This window comes from Bos indicus, chromosome 11 (assembly GCF_029378745.1).
Source record: "Bos indicus isolate NIAB-ARS_2022 breed Sahiwal x Tharparkar chromosome 11, NIAB-ARS_B.indTharparkar_mat_pri_1.0, whole genome shotgun sequence".
Lineage (NCBI taxonomy): Eukaryota > Metazoa > Chordata > Mammalia > Artiodactyla > Bovidae > Bos > Bos indicus.
In genome coordinates this window covers 35,894,776-35,903,309 of record NC_091770.1, presented here as the reverse complement: position 1 = coordinate 35,903,309, position 8,534 = coordinate 35,894,776, and the positions used below count along the sequence as shown (strand labels likewise).

General features: G+C 42.5%; 1 pseudogene; it reads left to right on the top strand.

Annotated features, from left to right (window-relative positions):
- The first annotated feature begins 7,576 nt into the window (after nucleotides 1-7,576).
- LOC109565993 (E3 ubiquitin-protein ligase RNF185 pseudogene) lies at nucleotides 7,577-8,153 on the top strand (annotated as a pseudogene).
- Nucleotides 8,154-8,534: the final 381 nt, after the last annotated feature.

The following is an 8,534-nucleotide window of genomic DNA, read 5'->3' as shown; positions in this document are numbered from 1 at the left end:
TTATTAATCATAAAATATAATAAAGTATCTAGGAAACTTGAAAAGTAGAAATTGTAAATAAACAGCAACAAAAAGCACACATATAACTATAACCCAACTGCTGGTCACCCAGATGTCCTGAGATTCTCCAAGAGGCCAGGATCACTCTGCTAATAAGTGAAGTGAAAGTTGCTCAGTTGTGTCCAACTCTTTGTGACCCCATGGACTGTGTAGCACACTAGGACCCTCTGTCCATGGAATTCTCCAGGCAAGAAAACTGGAGTGGGTGGCTATTCCCTTCTCCAGGGGATCTTCCTGACCCAAGGATCGAACCCAGTTTTCCTGCATTGCAGGTAAGTTCTTTTTACCATTTGAGCCAATTAAAATTGGTCTGCAAACCCCAGACCATGAGTAGTGAGACGCTGTTCCCTCTTCACATCTCCTGAAATTCCTGGAGGAGGGACATATATTTTTCCAGTGAGCTCCTGTTCTAGTTTTTCTCCTTTTGCTTAATTATTTCAGTTTATGATCTATTTCACCAAAAATGAGTAGGCATATATCAAGCAGTGCTGTACTTGTGCTCAGTCGCTCAGCTGTGTCTGACTCTTGCAACCCCATGGACTGTAGTCTGCCAGGCTCCTCTGTCCATGGGAATTCTCTAGGCAAGAGACTGGAGTGGGTTGCCATGCCCTCCTCCCTACCCAACCCAGAGATTAAACCCAGGTCTCCTGCATTGCAGACAGATTCTTTACCTTCTGAGCCACCAGGGAAGCCCATACCAAACACTGTGTAACCGTATTTTGAATCTTATCACTTTGTGCTGGTTGCTGTTCTAATTCTTTCTTTTTCTCAAAGTATCACCTACATGTGGCTGTGTATGTTTCAGACTTCACAGGTCTGAAGCTTCAGGGTCTTGCTGGGAATTCCCAGAGCTGGGACTAGGCTGAGGTCAGTGCTGCACAACCCTGAAATTTTGCATCCTAGGTGCCTCTCTTACCATACCCTAGTCTGGCTCTGAGGATGACATTCTATCACAGAAAAGCAAACAACTTAGGACTGAGTGATAAACATTTCTGTGCTTTAAATATCCAAGTTGTCCATCTCCAGAGCGATTATCGACTATCTCCTATGCAGAGTCTGGGCTACCTTCCTTTTGAACCCTCTCTGTGACTCATTCCTTATTATTGTTTAGAATGCTACCCTCCCCTGCCCCCTTCTTTGCCTTATATTTCCCTTTAGCTCTTCGAGCCTGTACCCCCAAACACTTTAGCCTTCATTTGTAAGAGGCTATTGAAAGTTCTGGCTAAACAAAGACCTTGTCCTACCTAAGAAGAACTCTGGTGCAATCCTTAACTGCAGACTGTCAGGCTACAGAGAAGTGGCAGATCAGCATACCTGGACCAAGTCTCTGAAGGTGATAAAAGTCTGCAATCAGCTGACCACACTCTGAAGGAGACCTTCCCAGTAGGAAGTACAGCTGTGAGGTGGACAAAGTCATGACCTTGAAGCTGATAAGCCGCGGTGGTGGAACTGGGTACATGCTTGCAACATACAGATCATGTGAATTTGAACCAGTCTCTTAACTGCCTTGAGTCTCAGTTTACTTATCTGGAAATAGTGTGGCGATTATATGAGATAATGCCTATGATGTTTTTTTAAACTATACAGTGCCTGAGAATAGTGTGATTATTATAACAACAATAAAAATGAAGACAGGCTCAGGAACACTTGTTAAAGCAGATTTCTTATTATCTAGACACAGCTCATAGAGCTGGGTGACATGAGGAGCCGGACTGAGGTAAGGTACCAGATGCGATGGGCAGCAAAGCCCTGGACCAGGAGGGGAGCCCAGCAAGTTTTCTGCTCAATGACTTACTGCAGGAGGTCGCCTCTCACAGAGCTCCGCTCTCAGAAGTTTCAATTAGGAAGGGACTGAAGAGGCAAATCCAGTTAATGACTAATTGCTCAAAGTGACAGAAGAATTTTGACCACACTCCTAATAATGACTTAAGAGACAATTTGGTACATGGACAAGGGGGTCGAAGCAGCCTGAGGTAAACACACAAAAACCTCTTCTCTCTTGAGGGTCTGTCTCTCATTCAAGGGTATTTTGAAAGCACCCCTTGATTGGGAGTCTGTTGAGACTTGGCTGCAGAAATAATGTTCAGGACTCCCTCTGCGTCCTGTGTGTGAATTTAATTCTCAATGTCAGCCAGAGAACAGGGTGAAATTCTCTGCAGTATTTAGTGCTAGTGCTGGGAAAATGGTTGCCACTTGGCTCTGTTACTTTCCTTTTATTTATAGGAGGATATCATACATTTTAAAACAAATGCTTTGCCTATTATGACATCTCTTCTTTATTGGCTGATTGAAAACATGGAAAATTATAGCTAAAAATTCTATCCTAGTAGTTCAAATCACAGGAGCTATATCACAAAAAATTAATGAAGCAAATACCATTGTTGGGAGTTAGGGTGGGAACATAGCTTCTTGCATGATGGAGGTATTCTTTAGAACTGCACGTTCAAAGAACAATAGAAATTACCCTCACTTTCCTCTGAGTTGTACAGGAGAGTCTCAGCAAGCAGTGGCTTGCTGAAATGAGGAAGAGATTTTTCCATTGTTCTAGTTTTTTTTTCCCAGAAGTTTCTAACTAGAAATATCTGGGAAAATTATTTCTGAAATAACAAAACAAGACACACATCTTATTAATTAATAACCAATGAAAAAATTTAAATGAACAAAAATCCTGAATTAAGACAGTGAGATAAAATATTAACCTTCTAGTTGTCTTAATTCAAAGTTTCTTAACAGTAGTACTTAAATGCTATTTTATTTAATGCAGAATAATTCATTTTTTCATGTCGCTGGGAAAACCTATTGGCCTGTTTGCAATGAAAGGCACTGATGTATGCTCTAAATATTCCCAGGTCCAAATGCAGGAAGGAGGAACATTCCCATTTGTGGTTCAGGACTTAATAACTGAGGCAAAATTCCTTTATCATTCATGGGGAATTGAAGTGTAAATTTTTAAAAATCACAGTAGCAGAAGAGTCAAATACATTTTCCATGGTCAGCCCTGCTTTATAATTAGGATGCTATACTTCAGTTGCAGTACATTTTCAATAAGTGGGACTGAATTTTAGAGAACTGGTACAATTTATCAGATGATGCTTACAGCTGTGATTCAGTAAAATGTCTGCATGTAGAGGAACTGCAAATACTGCTAGAATCAAGTCCTTGTGACTTAAGAATATTACATCATTTTGACTGTAAATGTTGATATCAGTGGGTTACGATGTCTGTAATTCACTTTAAATACTTCAGCATAGATTGGATAACATTAAGAATGTTTGAATTAGTTTAAGCCACATTTTAAAGGGAACCAGTTGACCTAATCAAAAGTTCATGTTCCAGGAGTGATTTTAATTAAGAATTCATCAGAAAAGCCATACTCCATATGAGGCTACTGGGGCCTTCTGTGATACTTATGATTTGGTCAACTCCAGAGATTGTGCTACTTCCATGTGCATAGAAGGGAATTAGATAACCCTTAAGCATCTAAAAAATGTTAGCTGTTCTAACCTACCAACCTAATGGTTGTATACATTGAATTGGCCTGAGCCGTGTTCTCAGTCATGAGCTCTTCTTAGATGATGGTCACGCTCTTTCTGTGATCCATGATGGTGCTGACCTGTGGTTTGCGCTCAGTGCAGAGTTGTTGAATTAGTGAGTGCATTAATTTTTGCTTGGCACTTTTGTTTTAGGTGAGTTATTTCCTGGGGTCCTGATGTACTTATCATTTAGCTATCAGTGTGAAAATGGAAACTAGGTAGACGTATGGCTTAACAATTATGCAAATTTATAGTACTGGTAGGTAATATTGTCATAAATTTAGCACTGATGTCCAGTTAAAGTCTGCTTGATATCAGGAGTAGAAAAATGAAACCAACTATTATGAACATTGTTTACAAACTATTTTTATGTCTGACATTGCTTGATTTAGTCAGTATGACTTGGAGGTAAATTTTAATTTTGGAGGCAAGCTAACCTTCATTGTGGATAATCCACTTAAGATAGTTGAGGCAATCAATCACTGGTTTTAACTGGGAAAATGACACTGAATCTGTCCCTCTTTTTTTCTTTTTCAGCTTTTCTTCTCTCTGTTTTCCTCTCTAGCCCTTCCCATTACAACGAATTTTCTTGTTCTAATATCTGTCTTGTCATTTGCAAATTAAGCAAATATTTTAGAAGCCACTCTTCTGTACAAAGCACTGTGCTAGTTGCCTAGGAGGCACAGGGATGAAAAAGGCACAGTCCCTGGCCCCTCAGTCACATGGAAGAAATAAGGGAAAACTTTTTCTTTTGGGGGAAATCATGGGACAATTCATTTGATCTGGACCTTTAAGGACAGGTAGGGGCTTCTTAGATGATGGTAAGAGCTTCCTGGTAGAGAGAAGTGGGTGAATTGAGAATTATAGAGGGGGAATGTTCTGGGTGTGTTTGCATAAAGGTAAATAGTCTAAAGTCAGGTCTCCAGGAGGGGGTGGTGGGTGTCATGTTCATGTATAATTGTCCATGTTTTCAGTCAATAAAGAAGAGATGCCACAGTAGGCAAAGCACTTGTTTTAAAGTGTATTGATATCCTCTCATAAATAAAAGGAAAATAACAGCGCTATGTGGCAACCCAGAACGAGCCCTGAATTCTGCATAGAACTCCACCCTATTCTTTGGCTGACACTGAGAATTAAATCCACGCACAGGGCACAAACAAAGGGAGTTCTGAGAATTATTCCTTTTTAAAAAAAATAATTTGATTATTTATTTATGGCTGTGCTGGGTCTTTGCTGCTTCATGGGCTTTTCTCTAGTTGCAGCAAGCAGAGACTACTCTGTAGTTGTGGTGTGCAGGCTTCTCATTGCAGTGGCTTCTCTTGTTGCGGAGCACAGGTTCTAGGACACTCAGGCTTCAGTAGTTGCAGTCCCCAGGCTCTAGAGCACAGGCTGTATAGTTGTGGTGCAAGAGCTTAGTTGCTCCTTGGTGTGTGGAATCTTCACCGACCAGGGATTGAACCTGTGTCTCCTGTATTGGCAGGTGGATTCTTAACCACTAAGCCAACAGGGAAGTCCCCTGAACATTATTTCTGCAGCTATGTCTCAACAGACTCCCAGTCAAGGTGTGCTTTCAAAATGCCTTTGAATGAGAGACAGACCCTCAAGAGAGAAGAGGTTTTTGTGTGTTTTCCTTAGGCTGCTTCTACCCCCTTGACCATGTACCGAATGGTCTCTTAATTGATCATTAGGAGTGTGGTTGAAATTTGTCTATCACTTTGAACCATTAGTCATTAATTGGACTTGCCTCTTTAGCCCCTTCCCAACTGATACTCCTGAGAGTGGAGCTCTGTGAAGGGTGACCTCCTATAGCAATTCGTTGAGCAGAAAACATGGTGGGCTTCCCTACTGGAGGAGAGCTTCAGTGCCCACCACACCTCAGGTACCTCACCTCAGTCCAGTTCTATATTTACCGTGTCCATGGGTTTTCTTCTTCCTGTTTATTATGGCTGTGGTCACAAAGATCTGAAAAAGGGCAGTAGAAGATGAACCAGTTGAGATGGGCAGTAGTGGGTGTAATAATGCTCATGCTATGCTGAGGAACTTGAGTTTCAATTTGTAGGTGAAGGGGAGCCAGTGAAGAGTTCTGCTTGCAGGATGGCAGATGCATTGCTGAGGGGACAGTATGAACTTGGGAGCCTGCTTGGCGTTGAATCCAGGCTTTACCGCTTACTATGGTGTGACCTTGGCAAGTCACTTAGCCTTCCTGTGCCTTTATAAATAGTACCTCTTCCCTAAGGTTTGCTGTGAATATTAAACAAGATAATACATGCAATGAGGCTTCCCAGGTGGCATGAGTGGTAAAGAATCTGCCTGCCAATGCAGGAGATACAAGAGACCCAGATTTGATCCCTGAGTCGGGAATATCCTCTGCAGAAGGGCATGGCAACCCACTCCAGTATTCTCGCCTAGAGAATCCCATGGATAAAAGAGCCTGGAAGGCCATAGTCCATGGGGCCCCAAAGAATCAGACATGACTGAGCACACACACAGGGATAGACAGGATACATGGAATGAACTAGAATTCTGTCTAGCTCATGAGCACTCAGTAAATATTAGCATCAACATGCTTTATATACTCATGCATGTTCTTCAGTGGTGTGTATAGACAGGCATAGATGAACACAATTTAGTCCTTGTGATAACATGGGGACAGGCTGGGCCAGGGTTATGTTGCATAACTCCAGGGGCCTCTGAACAAGTAAATGATCTGAGCAGGCCTCGTGCTAAGGCCATTTGGCTCCAAGTCCCCTGCTCTTTCTCTGGCATCACTGTTGCCCTAGCAACAATAAGACCTTCTCTCCTCAATGATAGCTCTAAATATTTCTGAATGATGGCATGTTCTGGCTTTTTTAAAAGATAAATACATTAGGAGACCCTAGGGATTATATCAAAGCAAAGATTTCTTTTCAGCACCTAAGGATGGGTACTAGTCATTCAAAAGTTTTCAAGAGACGGATTCATTTTGATATTTGGCAAAACTAATACAATTATGTAGTTTAAAAATAAAATAAAATTAAAAAATAAAAGAAAAATAAATAAAAGTTTGCTCAGTCACTTAAAAAAAAAAAAAACAAAAGTTTTCAAGACAGAGGCAAGGGTATGCATATATATATATATATATATGTATATATCCCCAGCTCCTGTTAAAATTACCTTGAATTTTGGAAGATTTTGTTCACGTTTCGGACCTCCTTTCCCTGAGGTGCTATTCTGGATGGTCAAGTGATGAGCAGGAGGTTTCAAAAGAAAGAATGGTATATTTCAGGTATGCTGCTTAATGATGTTCAAAAGAAGCTATTGTAAGTGATTGGAATGTGAACCCACGGGCAGGGTGCATTTTAATTTCCATTTAAAGTGGGGAGCAAGCCTGTGGGGAGCCAGCCTGACCTCATTTAGCTGGCGAAAGGTAGGTATGTGCATAGCTAATAATGAAAGTCTCTTCCATCTGTAAAGGGTTTTATGCTTTGAAAATTTCTTTGACACACTTTATTATATTTCGATCCTTCCAATAGTTCCAAGGAGGCCAGAATTATTCTCTTTTTGGACACATGGAAAATGAGACTCAGAAAAATGCAGCAATGAGCCCAGTGTCACCAGGTTGTCCACGATCACATGGACACAACTGAAGCTCCAGAGGTCACGTCTGGTGCTGTTTCTCTTACAGTGAATCCACCCATGAGATAAGGTGGAATTCCCCCTTTTAAAGTCAAAATTAAATCATTATTATACCAGATATCACTTCTGACTGCGCTGTGAATTCATGGCCCAGACAAGCAAAACACTTCATTTCTCGGGATCTTAAAATACTCTTTTGAAGGATCTCAGAGGAGCCTAAATTTCCCCCATATATTAAAATTGTGTGATTCGGGCTCTGCATCAGTTAACCAGAGTCTGTGTTGGTTGGGATCCGAGGTTTGGCCAGACAGACTGATCCAGGATTTCTCTGGGGAGAAACTCCACTCCAAGCTTGCTGACAGCCGAGGATGTTGAGCAAGGGGTCCTTGGCCTATGCGTCCCCTGAGAACTTGAGTGTTGGGGGCCCAGGGGCAGCAGCAGTGGTGCTGGTGAGAGCAAAGGCCAGGATGGCACCTTGGAGTGCAGCATCTGCCTGGACACAGCCATGGAGGCCACCATCAGCCTGGGCGGCCTCCTCTTCTCTTGGCCATGTTTACATCAGTGGCTGGAGACAAAACCTAACAGACAGGTGTGTCCCATTGGCAAAGCTGGCCTCAGCAACAACAAAGTCATCCTGTTCCACAGCAGGGGCAGCCCTGGGTGGCAGGCCCCCAGAGAGCAGACCCCTCCTCGCCCTCAAGGCCAGAGGCCAGAGCCGGAGAACAGAGGGGGATTCAAGGGTATGGATTTAGAGATGGTGGCTGCCAGATATATTTTGGAGTTGGGGTCTTTCCCTGTGGCATGTTTGCCACAGCATAGACCATGAACGATGGGTGGCCTCCTGCAGCTGTCCCGGGAATGCCCCAGTATGTGGACAAGCAGTTTCTTTTATGCCCCTTCCTCTTTGCAGCACTGGTGACCATGTTCTGGTTATTGATTGCCTAATGCTGGGCTCCTGGCCCACATCCACAGCAGGGCCTTTGGATTGGTGATACTTCCTTGATGTTTTGCTTCCTGGCTAATCCTGACCTTTGGAAATAGTGGGGTCAGTGACATGTCAAGGAGTCTTGCTTCTCCATCAGAGTTTTGGGACTTAAGACCAATTGAGGACCCTGGAGTATGGCCACAGACCCTGCTGTAATCTCAGGCCTTATCATTGAGTCGTCCCTTACCAGTTATCCCGTGAAATCCTATTCCAGTGGGCTCAGCAGGTCTTGACTCTGCACAGGGAAGAGGCAGGAGGAGAACTATCAGTACAATTTCACTTGAAGTTAATATTACATAAACAAAGGGATGAACAAAATATGGAAACTTCCTTCCATCTCT